Genomic DNA, 15,801 nt, shown 5'->3' with positions numbered 1-15,801 from the left:
GGAAGGCAGCTTAGCTCTGGTGGCTCCAGCAGCCCTGGACATTCCTGCTTTTGCCACTAACTCCCTGTATATCTTTGTACTTAACCTCACTGTTCCAGTCTCACCATTTGTCCAATGGGATCATATTTGCCACCTACTTCTCTTAGGGATGTGCTAGTGAATAAATAGATCATGTTTGTAAAGCACTTTCTAATCCTCAGAGGAAAGATTAATACAAAGACGTTCATTATTAAACCAGATGCCCTCGGGCATGTTAATACCAACCCAAAGAATGCAAAACAGGCTAATCACACTGAGCCACAGCTTCCTTAATAATAGCAGGATCTCCTACCCTGGGAGAATTTAGGTGGTGCTCAAATTTTGAATCCCACCCCTTTTGGTCTCTCCAGATTTTTTAAGGTAATTTAATACAGTCTATTTGCTAAGATGAAGTTGAAAGTCTCAGTCTTTAAAAAAGAATTTTCTTCAGAGCTTAAGCCCACCAACTGACCAGTTGTATCTGAAAATATTTTTAGCTAGAGAAGGGGACATTTGTTCCCATCTTTGGGGACAAAAGATATTTCACTGTTTGGGGAACATCCCTAGAGTTACAAGGCTGCCAAATGCCAAACCTGTTGTTTTTGGCCAAGGTTTCTGAACAGGTGGTTGTAGCTCAAGTATTTGCCTGGGAATTGGGCATTTTATTTTCTGAGAAGTTTCAGACAAGTTTGCTCTTTCTAATCAGAATAGGAATATCTGACCTTAATTGGAAATCACTTCTTGATAAAGAAGCATCAGGTTTAATACTTTTCTTTGGGCTGCTACCAGCACAACCTATAGAAACTTTAAGGAATGGTGCCTCCTACTCACTTCAAGTCTGCCATCCTGGCAGAGCCCAACACCATTTGAATCTTATCATTTTGACAAGCAGCTTTCTATTTCTGCTGGCAATTTCTAGTCTGCTATTGAGGATAGTCTATTGCAGCAGTCTATTCTGAGCCCACACACTATTGTTCAGCATTTGTTCAGCCTCTGGGACAGATCATTCATCAGCATGATATTGAATTTCATTGCTAAGCTGATGACACACAGACCTGTTTGATAGTTAACCCTGCAAATCCAGCTATTGCTGAGGGCCTACGATGACAAATTGACTGGTGGACACAATGGGACATGCCTTGTCCTCATGATCATTTTCCTTTGGAGAAATTAAAATGAAAAAAATAGGATTAATCCATGCCAATAGCTCTCTATCACCTCAGTTTCCAAGTACCTGGATTCTGCTCCAACCTATCGTCTGAACGTTGTGTACAGAAAATTTCCAAGGCTCAAGAGTCAGTGTTTCCTGCCAATTCTCATCCTGACTCTGCCCATTTTACTCCTTTTTTCCACCTACCAAACCTACCTTATGACTTAACTCTGAAAAATCAGGAAGACCTGACTTCAAAGTCTCTTCCAATTGGGTAGAGATAGAGATTAAAAGGACCAGCTGAGCATACCTACTCAAAAAACTTCCCCAACCTTTGGATAGATGGCTTGTCACTTAGCCTCAAGCACAGAGCTCACTAGTCACCCAGGAGAACTAGATAGGGGATAGTATTGTGAAGAGTGAGGAGATCATACAACAAGAAGGGGACAGGTGGCAGCCACACGGCATCAGATAACTTTTTTGGTTTTTTTTTTTTTTTACTAAGAACTTAACTTTTTTTCCCCCTCAACATCCCTTTATGTTGAGCTTTCTTTCCCTATTATCTTCTGACTGTACTATATAAAAATAAAATTCTTTTAATTTCAAGACAATGAATTCCACCCAGAACCACCCACTCAGAACACATGTCACTTTCTAGACTGAAATGTGTTTTCCTCTACTCAGCCCAAACGTGTCAAGAACCCATTTATTCATAGTACATTTTTTGATGTGGTAAAAGCAAATGTCCTAACAATAACTACCAATATAATAATTAAATGGAGAACTGCCTTCCTTGACTAAGTCTTTATGGCTTTTGAAAAAAATGAAGTAAGTTTAAGGAACTATCAGCCAGCAAAGTAAACAAAAAAATTCCTTGCACTTAATGCAAATTGTTTCAGCAAACCAAATCAAAATATCTTCAAACAAGGTAAAAGAAAAAGATGAAGAGTTCTGGTTTCACTGCAGGTGCAAACTTTTCCCACCCAACTCTACTGAAAACAAAATTTTCAAAATTCTAGTCTCATGCAAAGAGCTACTGGTATCTTTGCTCTTCCTTAAACAAAGCATTTATATCAAGATTTCAACATTGATTTTCAAAACTTTTTCATAACTCTGTTGGAATTTTAAATTATAAGCCTTGGGGGCTTTGCATTTCACAGATTGCTTTTAAACAGCAAAGCTATAAACCTCTGAGTTAATAAAGTATTTTGTCAGTGCCCCACAGCAATGGGAAGACGCTGTTCCTTTAGGAGATCAGAACTCCAAGTATTTTTTTTTTATTTCTTTTAAGGATCTCCATTTATTTTCAGTAATGCTTCCATAAGTCAGAAAGCTAAACATAATTTATAAACTGCATTTAAAAAAAGGTTAAAAAAAGTATTCACTCATAATTTCCATAAACTAGGTTTATATTGTGTTCTCATCTTTAAAAGGCTAAAATGATTCAAATTATTTCCTGTTAATTCTTTTTTCTCCATAGTCAGCTTTCTTTATTCTAAACCTGAAACATCATATGCAGTCAAGAAACCTGAGATGTCCTCCACACACAATACACACGGACTGCAGCAAACTGGAATTGATTTACATGTTTTACAGCTAGCTTCTATGTCCTCACTAAGTCTACTAAGCTACCATCAAGGCAAAACTGGAAAAGGCGGGTCACAGAGAATCTTCTCAACTCCTCATTCTCCGGTTTTTAAAAAGTAAAACTACTCCTTTTCCCACGGGAGAACGAGAAATGCCAGATATGAAGGTGACAGTTCTCCCGAACTTCCCGAAGCAAAATGTCCCGGTCCGCGCTCAGAGCATTCATTCCCCAACATGTACCTTACCTGCCTCATGTTTGGAATCCCATCATCCATCCAGCACGGAACAGTCAGCATTGAAACTCAGTGAAAATCAGAGTCGTAAAATAGCAGCAAAATCCATCAAAGGTTTCTGAAGCGAACAACAAGCAAGTTTTCTCCTTTCTTTCTTTTTTTAATCTTTTTTGCTACCGGAACTCTTCGTAAGACAATGTCAAGTTTCTCAGCCTTTTCTCCTAGCCTATTAAAAGTCAGGCATAGGGAGGCAACCGACCGGCTGGCTCTTATTTCAAATCATGGCTCGGATATGTAGTAGTTGGCTGAATTAGGCCATGAAATAGCTTCACCAATCAGAAGGAAGGGGAGGGAAGTATAACACATAAAGGCTGCCTACATGAGGATTAGGAAAGCTTTCAAGGATTTAAAAGACTGAAAGCAGCTGGAAACTGTGTCTAAGGCTACAAAGAAGGAAGTCAATTTGTGGTATAAGAGATGATTTCCACTCTTATCTAACTACCTAGGGTCTGCTCAAAGTTTAAATGGATGTGCAGAATGAAATCTTTGATTTTTAAATGGACACATAAAAAAAAAGACAAGTATTCTAGATGGTGTGAAATTATTTTTAAGAGTTAAGATTTCATCACTCAGGACATTATTTTTAAAAGGAGACCTTGTTTTGAACTAACTTCTCTTCCATTGCCATAAGGAGGAAATCACGTTGTTACTCATAACACTTTAAAACAAAACAAGCAATAGAAAGAGGGAAGAAAGTACTCTACTTCATTTCCATATAGATTAACTGGAAATTTACCTGAATGAAATCCAAAGGAAAATGCAAACACATCTGTTGAAATGCAGCAAAACTAGGACTAAGAAATTTGTTTCACTCCCAAATGAATATATCTATTTAATCTAGGGAGGTATCTGTAATCTACATATATTTGGCCTTGTTAGGCATTCTAAAGGAATTTTTTTTATCTCTGCTACAAATGCCCTATAAATGTTTTGAACTTTATTTCTAGTATACTCATAATGAATCCTGTGGACTTGTTCTACACTTGAGCCTTTAGCAGTGAGAAGAATTCCCCCTTTTTTTCTGCCTTAGACACTTTGGTAGTCTAATGAAAACTAAGGACCTCTTCTCAGAACGCATGTTTTTAAATGCATAAAATAAAATATATGGGATTGCAAAGGAAAACAAATATGTTGAAATACTATTATAATATTTTAGACCCCCAGGTTAAGAACTCCTGGTCCTACAGTGAGGAAGAATTAAGCAAGGATAATCTCCCAGTCACATACTAATCTATTTACAATCAGTTTAGAGTTTTAGTTTTCTCCAACCTGTAGCTAATACCAAGCTAATTGAAACTGATGTTTTGATTTCAGAAAGCAAAAAACCTGGGTATGACACAGGTGGAATTCTTTTTTAAAGAGACCCAGTTTTTTGTTTTTGTTTTTGTTTTTTACTGATGTCTGTAACAACAATAGCAGCAGTTAATAGTAAAGAAATCCCTGTTCAGAATAATAATTTTAAAACTATAAATTTTCTTTGGTTGCTGACATTCATCCGGCAAGAAAAATCACTATGTCATATACCATTTTTGATAGACATATTTCACTGAATTAGTTATGACTCCCCAGCATATTGAAAACTGAGTAACTTCATATCCTAACATACTATAATGCAAGTTCTTACAGCAAAGGACACCAACTCTTTAGGCTCTAGGGCCACCCAATCTCCATCTCAAAACCCTGGCTCTCAGGCTTAGCAATAACTTCAGGTGGGACCTGATCCATGGAAAAGGGACCTATTCTTGGTTCAAAGTAACTGATAAAATAAGTTGCCCCCTCCCCCAAGAGAGCTCCCAAACAGACAGCTCTCCTGGTTTAGTTCTTCTTTGGGGTACTTTTCTTCCACTACTATCTAATGCTCTCCCAAAGGACAGAAATCCTCATTCTTCCACAGTCTCCTTCTCTTGTGGCGATCATCCTCATCCCTTTAAAGTATACAACCCAACTGTAGTAGAAAGACTCTTCATGGGGATCAGGCAGTATGATGGTAATAATGGACTGCATGAAGAGTTGACTAGGTGGTGCAGTGGAATCAGGAATCAGGAAGCTAACTCTATGATCCTGGATAAGTCACTTAACCCTGTTTGGCTCAGTTTCCTCATCTGTAAACTGAGTTGGACAAGGAAATGGTAAACCATTCCAGGATCTTTGCTAAGAAAATTGCAAAAGGGGTCTCCAAGAATCAGATGTGATCAAATACAACAATAAGCCTCAAAAGGAGGATTTGAATCAAGGTACTCTGATTCCCCAGGTCGAGGGCTCAGTTCACTATACCCCCAGTAACTTCCTATGCATCAATGCCACATCCAATTTTTGTTTGTTTGCTTGTTTGTTTTTAACTTCTTTAGCTATTCAAGTGCTTGATTTGGACCTCAGGTCTATTCCCTTAGCTTCTAGTCAAAATTGTTCTATTAGCAGCAGTCAACAAACTAGGTGATAACTCAGCTGAAAGAAGATAGAAATTAGGGCAGAAATTCCTTGATTAGCCTTTTCTCAGCACTTTACTTGATTCCCTAGAGCTAAATAAGCTTGCAATTTGATAAATTTAGGTTCCTCTATACTGTCCTGGATTTAAATGTTTGTTTTTGTTTTATTAAATAAGCTGAGTATGTCAGCCCTTTATATAGCCTGTCCTGAGGTTTTTTCTTCTCTAAAATCTATAGCTTAGATATCCATTTTAAACTCCAACATCTTTCATTACCATCCCATCTGGATCACATGTAGCTCATGTTTACCATGGATATTAGCATATGAAACTTACACATCTAGCCCCGAGATGGCTCACTATTATTATTTTCCTTACTTAAAAAAATTATTGATTTGTTTGTTACATTAAAATTTGCAGGTATCTCCCTCCCTCCCTGACCTGTATATACTAAAGATGGCATCATTTGATAAAAAGATATATGAATATATAAAACTATGTCTTATTTCCATTTATCAGTTCATTCTTTGGAAGTGGACATATACAAATCATTCTTGTCTCCTCTCTCTTGATCATATGCAATTAGTTTCCATAACTTTTCATTTCTTTCTCAAGTGATTCTCAAGCTTTTTTGTCTCAAGACCCCATTATATTCTTAAAATTATCAAACATAACCAAAGAGTATTTATTTCTATGGGTTATATTTATTTCTGTTCACCATATCAGAAATAAAAATTGTTACGAAAATATTTTAACCTTACAGATAAACTGAGAATGCTTCAAGGACCCCCCCCCCAAGGGTTCCCAAACTGGACTTCAAAAACCACTATTCTAGAACACAAGTTTTAAACATGCCAATGAAGCCCACACTGCTTCTTAATTATTATGTAGTTTTCTAGGTCAATATGTACCCATGAAGATTCTTATGTACAGTTTAGTGGCCCCCATTTCTATTTAAGTGTGTCACCACTGATATAGGCTGTCACATCCATTTTCTTTTTTCTACTCACATAGCCACCACCCTAGTTCATGTCCTTATTACCTCTCACCTGGTCTATGGCAATAGTCTTCTAATTGGACTCCCTGCTTCAAGTATCTCCTCTTTCAAATATATTTTTCACACAGCTGTCAAAGTGATTTTCCTAGAGCACTGATATAACCATGTTACCCTCCTACTCAATAAATTACAGTGGTTCTTTAGTACCTCTAGGATCAAATATAAACTCTCTAGCATTTAAAGTTCTTTGCAATCTGATATCTTTGTATCTTTCCATTCTTTTAAAAAATTATTCCCTTCCACATAAGCTACTAGCCTATGCTGTTTCTCATCCACAACACTCCATCTTCGTCACTTTCCATTTACAATGACTATCCTCCATACTTAGAATGCTATGTCTCCTAACCTTAGACTCTTAGCACCTCCAGCTTTCTTTAAGAAAATGAACTTGCTTCCTTTAAAACTTAACTCCAGAATCATTATCTGTAGGAGTCTTTCCAGCTACTAATGCCTTTCCTTCTAGCTACTTTCCATTAACTCTGTATTTATGTTGTATCTACTACTTTGTGTATCTATTCATTGACTTATTTAAATGTAAGCTCCTTGAGGGAATAGTTTATTTTTTGCTTTTTATTTGTTATTTCCAGTTGCTTATTGATTGATTTTTAAAAATAAAATGGGATTTATTAAGTAGACTGAAATCTAAGACCTCATTCTAATAAAATATGTTCAAAAATCTTTAAATATCTTCTAAAAATGAAAGGCTGCAAAAAAAGTGGTAGTGGAAGGAGATGAGCAAATGGAGGAAGAATTTGTTTTCTAAGTTTTAGAAGCCTTTTAAAAGACCTTTGTGGTAAAAGGTTTTATCACCTGAAAACTTTTGCACTAACTTAGAGGAGAAGAGGGGACAAGTCAAAGGGATCAAGTCCCTCATTACACATTCATGTTTTGTGCTCTTGGTGTGTTCATGTCACCAAGATGCAAGTGCCTTAAGCGCAAGCATTAGTATACTTTCTCTAAAGAACAGTTGTGAATGGAGTGGGACATTAGGAAGTTTCTTTTACATGACAGAAACTTTAGTCTCTAAGCCCTCATTCTTCAGAATTTTGTTAATGCTTATGAACAACATTTAGGAAACCTAATTTTATCATTGACCAAGAAAACCAACACACTTGAGCTAAATAATTCTTTGCTCATTCTGCCTGGTTCGAGTTATATGATCAATGGGCTGTGTGAAGTGATAGTTTTTTCCTTATGTGTTTCTAGATCCTTACATAATTCTAGACTAATCACACATTCTAGAATTTGGCCAGGAATTCAAGTCAAGTTCACTGGCCTATACTTTGCAGACTACATTCTCTTCTCTCAAAACAAAAGATAAAAAATGTGTCCTTTATCTCTTTCTGGCTCTAAAGTAATTCTTCAGCCTACATAATCTTTTCAGAAATTACTGACATATAGATGAAATTTGTCTAACAGGTCAGAACTAGGAGCAACAGAGGTAGATTTAAGGCTTGAGGTAAAGGAAAAACAACAAAAATTCCTAATGATTAGGGCTGTCCAAAAATGTTATGGGCTGCCTTAAGAAGCAGTGAGCTCCCCTTCATCAGAGGTCTTTAAGCAGTGGTTACTTGATATTATAAGAGAGATTCTTATTTAAATATAGTTTGGACCAGTGGATCTCTGAGATCCGGCTGAGATTCTATAATAAATATTTTTTCCTACTACCCAGAGTAGTGGAAAGAATTGGGCAAACTATCATGAATTAATCAGTATTTCAAAGGAAAGAATTTCAGTAGAGTGGGTGCTTTTTTCCACTGATAAAGATCAGAAGCCTTTTTAATGATAATTTATGACATTTCTAAATTTATGAGACCAAAAAAAAAAATCTGGTAGCTAAGTTATGGTGATATGGTTCTCTAGACCTATTTAGCCTGAACATGAGACAACTTACACACACAGACTGATTCTAGGCCCATACTTTAAACGTTTCCAGCTGATAAGATCTTTTAGAATTTATATTACATTGCCAAAAAATTCAAGAACCTAGTGTCACCTCTAAATCCCAATTAGGAATCATAGTAGGACTTCAGTGGAAAGAGTGAATAATAAAAAATAATGACAATGATGATAAATAATATCTCAAATGTTTATTATGTTTTATAATTTACAAAGCATTTTCATAATAAAGTCCAAGATAAATAGAACAAATGATATTATCCCCATTTTATAGATGAGAAAACTAAGGTTGGGAGAAATGAAATGATTTGGCATGATGGAATAGCTAATAACCTTTGGAGTTTAAACCCTATCTTATAACTCAAAGTATAATGCTTATTTTACTACACTTAGCTAATAAAAACTAAAGAAAGATGGATTTCTGTCTAGGAAGAAATGATATTACATCATATCAAAATTCATACATATATAAACTCTCATTTTATTTAAGAAAAAAATGAAATAAAACAAACTTCCACATATTACCCTGACAAACTTTGTTTAGAGGCAAGTTATCCTTAAATAAAGAGGATTCTTTAATTCATTGTATCCATATAAGAAGGAAATCTCATCTTCCTTTTTTCTCATGTCATTTGGAAATTTAAAAAATACCAGTTTCATACTTTTTATTCAGAATAAAATTTTTATAATAGATTAGAAATAGAATAGAAATAATTACTGCCTATTACATAATGAGTTGTTTCCAGAAGAATGTTTTTAATGTTCTCTAGAATTTTTTGGTGATAAATTTAATGATGATCATTCATATTCATCTATTTTCCTAACTACCATATGCTTTACAACTTTGTATTTATTCATATTAATTCTCTATTTGTCATCTATGTACTTATCTTTAATATTAGAGTGTCATCTTCTTGACATTAGGAACTATCTTATCTCTATATTTGTATTGCTAGTGACCAATATAATTCCTGGAATATATTAGGCACGTATTAAATGTTTGGTCATTGATTGATTAATGAACAAAAATTGTGCCCAAATGAAAATCAGGAGACCTAGATTCTAGTTCCACTTCTTCCAATCATTGTATGATCTTAAATAAGTAATTTTTTCCCCTTTGAGTCTTGGTTTCTTTTTTCATAAAGTGAGTCAGCAGAAGAATTCAAAGTCTTTTCTAGTGTGACATTAGCTATACTCCATTATCCATTTAATAATTATTGTTTCTAGTAGCCATATTCTTATTTGAATATACAGGACTGCCCAAAAGTCTTAGCACTGTTTAAGGTTATTAAAGTTTAAGACTTTGGGGACATTTTCTTTAATTATTTCTAAAAATAAGTGAATGGTCACCCAAGTAATCTGTTACTGTTGGCAATTATCAATTGCTGTCAACTGAAACTTCTGCCTTACTGCATTCTTTCAAATAAAGGTTTAAGTACTGTCTCTGACATTTATCTACTGTTTATCAATGGGTAAGTTAGTAAATCTCATGAAACTTTTGGAGATGTATTTCCTAAATTACAGTTAGGCTGTTATGTGTAATGTTGGAGGTAATTCCATACTAATGAAATCACGGATCACTGATGCATATGGCAAAGGTTTGAGTAATTCATAATCTCAATCTCAAATGATGCTAGAGATCCCTTTAGGCTGTCATTCATGATCAGATACTAGATTTTAAAGGTTTCAATAATGAAATTGATAGGAGAACATGAAATATTAAAATATAGGCTGGGAAGATGCTACCAAATTCCTTCTGCTACTGAAATATTTTCTTGATATTCTAACTAGGGGAGAGGCAATTTAGAAAAAAAAACCTATAAATCAATATCAATATAAAAATTTTAAATACATTCAAAAAAGTATAGCAATATATTAAAAAGACTATATATTATCACCAGATAGTATTTATAATGTAATACTGGTTCAATATCAGAAAACTTATTACCATGATAGACCAGATTTATAATAAAAACAATCAAAATTGCATAACTATATCAATGGATTCAGAAAAAGCTTTTGAAAATAAAATATTCATTTCATAAATCACTTGAATGCATTGGAATAAATAGACCTTTCCTAAATGTAGTAAATAATATCTATCTAAAATCAAAAGCAAGTATTATATTAAATGGCAATAAACTACAAGGTTTTCCAGGATGATCAGGATAAAGCAAGGGTATCCAATAACATAACTATGATTTAATAATTATGCTAAAAGTACCGACTATTAAATAAAGACAAGAAAAAGAAATACAGTAAGCATAGGCAAAGAGAATATGATATCTTTTAGCAAAAGATACAATTCATATGGAAGACCCTAGAGATTCAACAAATTAACTGAACTAGTAATTTCAGCAAACTAGCAAAGTACAAACTCACATAAATCATCAGTCTTCCTATAATATAACCAATAGTACCCAGTGAGAAGAGATAGAAAGAGAAATTCATGCAAAAAAATTAAATAATACAGTATATAGAATAATTAGAAGTCTAACAACCCAAATACATAGGAACTATAGGTATACAACTGCAAAACACTATTTATAGAAAAACAAAAAAAGCCCTAAATAAGTAGATAGATAGTAATAGGAAATAGATAGTAACTGGGCGTTGGGCTGTGCCAATGTAATTTTTAAAAAAACTGGTGATAGCACCAAAGTTAATTTATTCAATGCCATGCCAAACTACCAAGGGATTAGTTTAGCAGGTAGAAAATATAACATAAAATCACTCAGATGAAAAAAGTTAAGATTCTCAAGGGAAATCAGAAAAATGCTGAGGAGAAAGGGTCCAGGCAATACCAGATCTCAATTGTACTACTAAGCAGTAATCATCAAATCTAACTATAAATATATACTTACATATATATGTATATATATATACATATATATATAAAGTGGTTCATCAATGGAACATATTAGGTATAAAAATTATGAGTATTTGATATGACAGCTATTAAAATATTGTTCTAAGATACTTATGATCAGTGTTTTATCTAGATAATTATGGGAATCATTTATGTCTGTGATAACGGTCTTGTCCAATAAAGTTGATTAGTTGAGTTCTCAGGAATAGTAGAGGTCTATATTTATGGTGTCCAGTTTAAGAAATACAGCAACCTTCTTAAATATATAATTCTAGCCACTTAGCCATGTCTTTCTAGTTATTTGGTAGAAGATATATATTTGTAGCCTGTAGTAATCGGTATAATTTACAATTTTTTCTTGTATAATCTGCATTGATCAATAAGTCTAAACTCATTGGGGACAATCCACCTGTTCTGATGATTATCTGTTCCAGAATTTTCATTTAAACCCCTCAATTTCTCTGAATAAACTCCTAGTATTCATACCATTTGTTGGACACTTCTTTGTCAGCATATCATTGGTTGAGTTCATATGAAGGATTATTTTATTTTATTCTTGTATCCAAGCCATTTCATATGTTCTATCCAGAAATTATGCTACTTTTAGTTATATCTGACAAATCCAATACAGTATACTTATTCTATCCATTACTATTATTCAGTGAAGTAGTCTGCTTGTTCTAAAAGTATATCTGTAAGTTTTTAACCAATCTTTCATATTCTTTGAAAACATGTAGCAATTCTTTTTCTAACTGTTGATAAGGAAGTATTAATTTTTACATAGCTATCTTACAGTAGTGAACCCTAATAATAATTAATTTCTTTAGAATTTTGTGGGTTTTGCAACAAAATTTTCCAGATATTATGGTGAATGATATGGTTCTGAAAGTATAAGATTTATATCACATAGATATTAATTTATTCCAACTTAGCTTTGATTTTAAGCTTGTAGTCAGCCCTTTGGCATAAATATCCAAAGTTTTCTCCCTGATACTTTTATGTCCACTGAATCTATTTTTTAAGTATTATCTTAGCCTGTAAGTTCAGTTTGACCTTTGGATTTGAGCTTGAAATCTGTGATCTTTCCTTGATGTACTTTAAAAACTGTATAGTTATATTCCTCATCTTTTAATATTATCATCTGCATTAGGTACATATAACATTATCAGATTGTCACAGAAATATATAAATAAAGAGATACTCATATATTTAAAAGTCTATCATTTATCTACAAATATAATCAATGTGGAGTGGTATAATTTGAACATCTATCAAATATTGTACCAGCAATGGGGGTGAGGGGAGGACACAGTTAGGAGGAGATAGGATGGAGCAATGGTAGTGGTGATAAAGAAGCCAGAATAAAGACAGGAATAAGAGAATCAAATAAACTGATTATTTATCTAAACATTTCAAACCAGAAAGTCTGATTCATCATTTACTTATCTAACAAATATAGGTGTTAATTGCTTTAACTATTTTTCACTTGAGCTTTCAAATGGCTTCAAAATGATTCTAAATCATTTGAAATACCCAGCCATAGTTTGCTATGTAAATATCATCATATTCTTACACTTAACCATATTTGCATTGCCTCTAACCCACTTTTTTCCCCAACAAGAGGTTTGTGACCAATACAACAGGTAACCCTATTATCAATTATTCTTGATACAATATTCTTCAGGATCTTCATGGTTAACTTATAGTAGTTAATCTCTACTTCATTAATCAGAAAGTTCTTCCTACAGTAAAAGTGTCTGAGTTTTGTATTTCTTCATAGATCCCACTTTTTCAACTTATTAACTGCTTACTGATTTTCATTGCTATCACCTGGATTCTCTTTTCCTATCCTTGGGTATAAAAAAATGACTATTTATTTAACATCTTTAGAATACCCATCATGGTTTTTAATGAGAAGCTAAACCTTTAAATTGACCTGGAAATCACACACATACACACACACACACACACACACACACACACACACACATGCACACACAGGAAATGCTTTGAAGCGAGTCATTTTTTATGAAGTGAATAAAAATTTTAATCAAAAGATACTTTGAATAGGATCATAGTTCAGTGTTTTCAGTGAAAAATGGTGAATGGTTTCTTTTTGTTACTTAGGTCAACCCCTCTAATGTCAATAATATCTAAACTCCAATTTAAGTTGGGAATGAAGATTAATAATATTTTAAAACATTAGTAAAGCTTTCTACTGGTTGCAGAAATAGAAAAGATCAGGATAATTTCTTTCCCCACCTACCTAAGGAAGGAGTCTATCTTCATTTCTGGTAAGTGACTAATAAGTAGTTATGAGGTTTTCCTGTCCTAAGATATATAGTTTGAGCAAAAATTTATGAAAATGCACATATATGTAAGTTAGCTGCAAATAAGCTTTCCAACATAATTTCTCCAATGCAATAAAATATATTAAATTTTTATAAGGAAAAATACCACAAAATTTAAAGGCACTCTCTTCCATAATATCTAGAGATATTTGGCTCTGAGAATGTCCACAGAAACATCATTCAAAATGTTACTTGATTCCACTTTAGCCTCCTTAAAGTGAAAAAGAGATTTTATCAGTCTATGCTTATTTACAACTATAAATTCAAATTACTTTGCTATATATAGTCTAAGTTACTAGAGTTACTTACATAGTCTAAGTTATTAAGTTACTTGACATGATTGATAATTCAAAACTAAGATCTAGTTCTAAACCTTACCTCTTATACACATATAAATATACATATACCTGTGGTACTATGGAGAAGTTACTTAAACTCTTGGAACTCTAATTTTCTAAAAGGTGCAATTTTGCATTGGTAGATGGTGGAGTTTCCTATATCATTGAAACCACAGATCCAGTACCTATCCCTAACCCTATTACTTATATTATTAAATCTATTCAACAATGAACCAAACATTTTGGCACCGATTCTACTGCTAACTAGTTCTGTGACCTAGGTAAGTCATCTCCATTGGCCTTCCTTATCTCTTCTTTTTCTTTTTAGGATACAAATCCTTGCCTTTTGTCTTAGATTCAGTGCTGTATATTGATTCCAAGGCAAAAGAACAATAAAGACTAGGAAATTGGAGTTAAGTGACTTGTCCAGGATCATACCAGGAAGTGTCTGAGGCCAGATTTGAACTCAGGACCTCCAGTCTCTAGACCTGGCTCTCTGAGTCACTTGGCAGCCCACAGAGTTATCTCTCCAGCAGAATGATAGAGTTGACCTTTAATGTCTTTTCCAACAAACAGAATTGTGGATCTTAAATGAAAATAAATATTAGTCCAAATATGGGCTGAATTGAACAAGCCATTTATTGATAGGAAATTGCCAATGAGTCTATTTTAATGTGCTATGTTTCAAAAGCCTAAGTGGAGCAGTAGATATATCAACAGGCCTGGAGTCAAGAGTTCAAATCTGTTCTGACACTACTTGTGTGATCCTAGGCAAGTCACTTAACTTGTATCTGTCTCAGTTTCCTCATCTGTAAAATAAGCTGGAGAAGGAAATGGCCAACCATGCCAGTGCTCCAGCATCTTTGCCAATAAAACCCCCAAAATGAGGTCAAGAAGAGTCAGACAATGAAAAGGCTGAACATACTTCAAGAATGAAGATGCCACTTTTTAACTTGTGTAGTTAAATATGAACCCCTCGTGACAAATGATAATTTCTTTTTTGTCCTTGTATCCGGAATGCCTAGCCTAGTACCTGGAATATAGTACAAAATTTATTTTTCTCTCATTTAATCCTTCTATCTTTGGGCTGATTTGTATTAAGCTAGTAACAATTCTCTCTAGAGTGTCTTCATCACTATAAATTATACTAGCTGTGTGACCTTGGGAATATCACTTAACTTTGCCTCAGTTTCCTCATCTATAGAATTAGCTGGAGAAAGAAATGGCAAACCAGTCCAGTATCTTTGCCAAGAAAACCCAAAAAGGGTCGCAAGGAGTCAGACACAATTGAACAACAACAAAAATATGGATCCAGCCTATCCTATTTCCAGCCAAACTGGCTTCCTAGTTGTTATCCATAATCAGAATTGCACTTCCGGTCTCTGTCTTTTGTACACAGGTTGTCATCCTTCCCCTCTAAAGTGCATTCCTTATTCCTCTTTGCCTCTTAAAATTCTTAACTTCTTTCAAATTTCAGATCAGTTGCCCTCTACTATTTAATGCCTTTTCTGCTCCCACAATTTTAAAACTTTTTCTTCCTTCTCAAATTATCTTGTATTTACTTATCTGAGTATTTACTATAGGAACTTAAGTATTTGTTGTATTAAATTGGCCTCTGCCACCCTGGTATACATATATGATTAAGATATTCCAAAGAAAATGGGAACAAGCAACAAATAATTTAGTTTCAAAGTGCCACAACATACATGAAAAATTTAAGAATCAAAAAGAAACCTTGTGGTATGCATGCGCATGCTTATTTTTTATTGTTATTAATGATGTTTAATCCTTTAGAATATTTATTCAAGTTCAAG

The 15,801-nt window shown here is 33.9% G+C and overlaps 1 protein-coding gene across 1 annotated transcript in view; it reads right to left on the bottom strand.

The window, feature by feature from the left end:
- Positions 1-3,262, bottom strand: part of MID1 (midline 1) — a 193,239-nt gene extending 189,977 nt beyond the window's left edge. Inside the window, exon 1 of the mRNA XM_044670381.1 lies at positions 3,001-3,262. The gene's annotated coding sequence lies outside the window, so the exon portion shown is untranslated. The remainder of the gene's footprint in view (positions 1-3,000) is intronic.
- Between the last annotated feature and the right edge of the window lie 12,539 nt (positions 3,263-15,801).

Source organism: Gracilinanus agilis, chromosome 3, assembly GCF_016433145.1.
Source record: "Gracilinanus agilis isolate LMUSP501 chromosome 3, AgileGrace, whole genome shotgun sequence".
In the NCBI taxonomy this organism is placed as follows: Eukaryota; Metazoa; Chordata; class Mammalia; order Didelphimorphia; family Didelphidae; genus Gracilinanus; species Gracilinanus agilis.
This window is presented reverse-complemented; position numbering and strand designations above follow the sequence as displayed.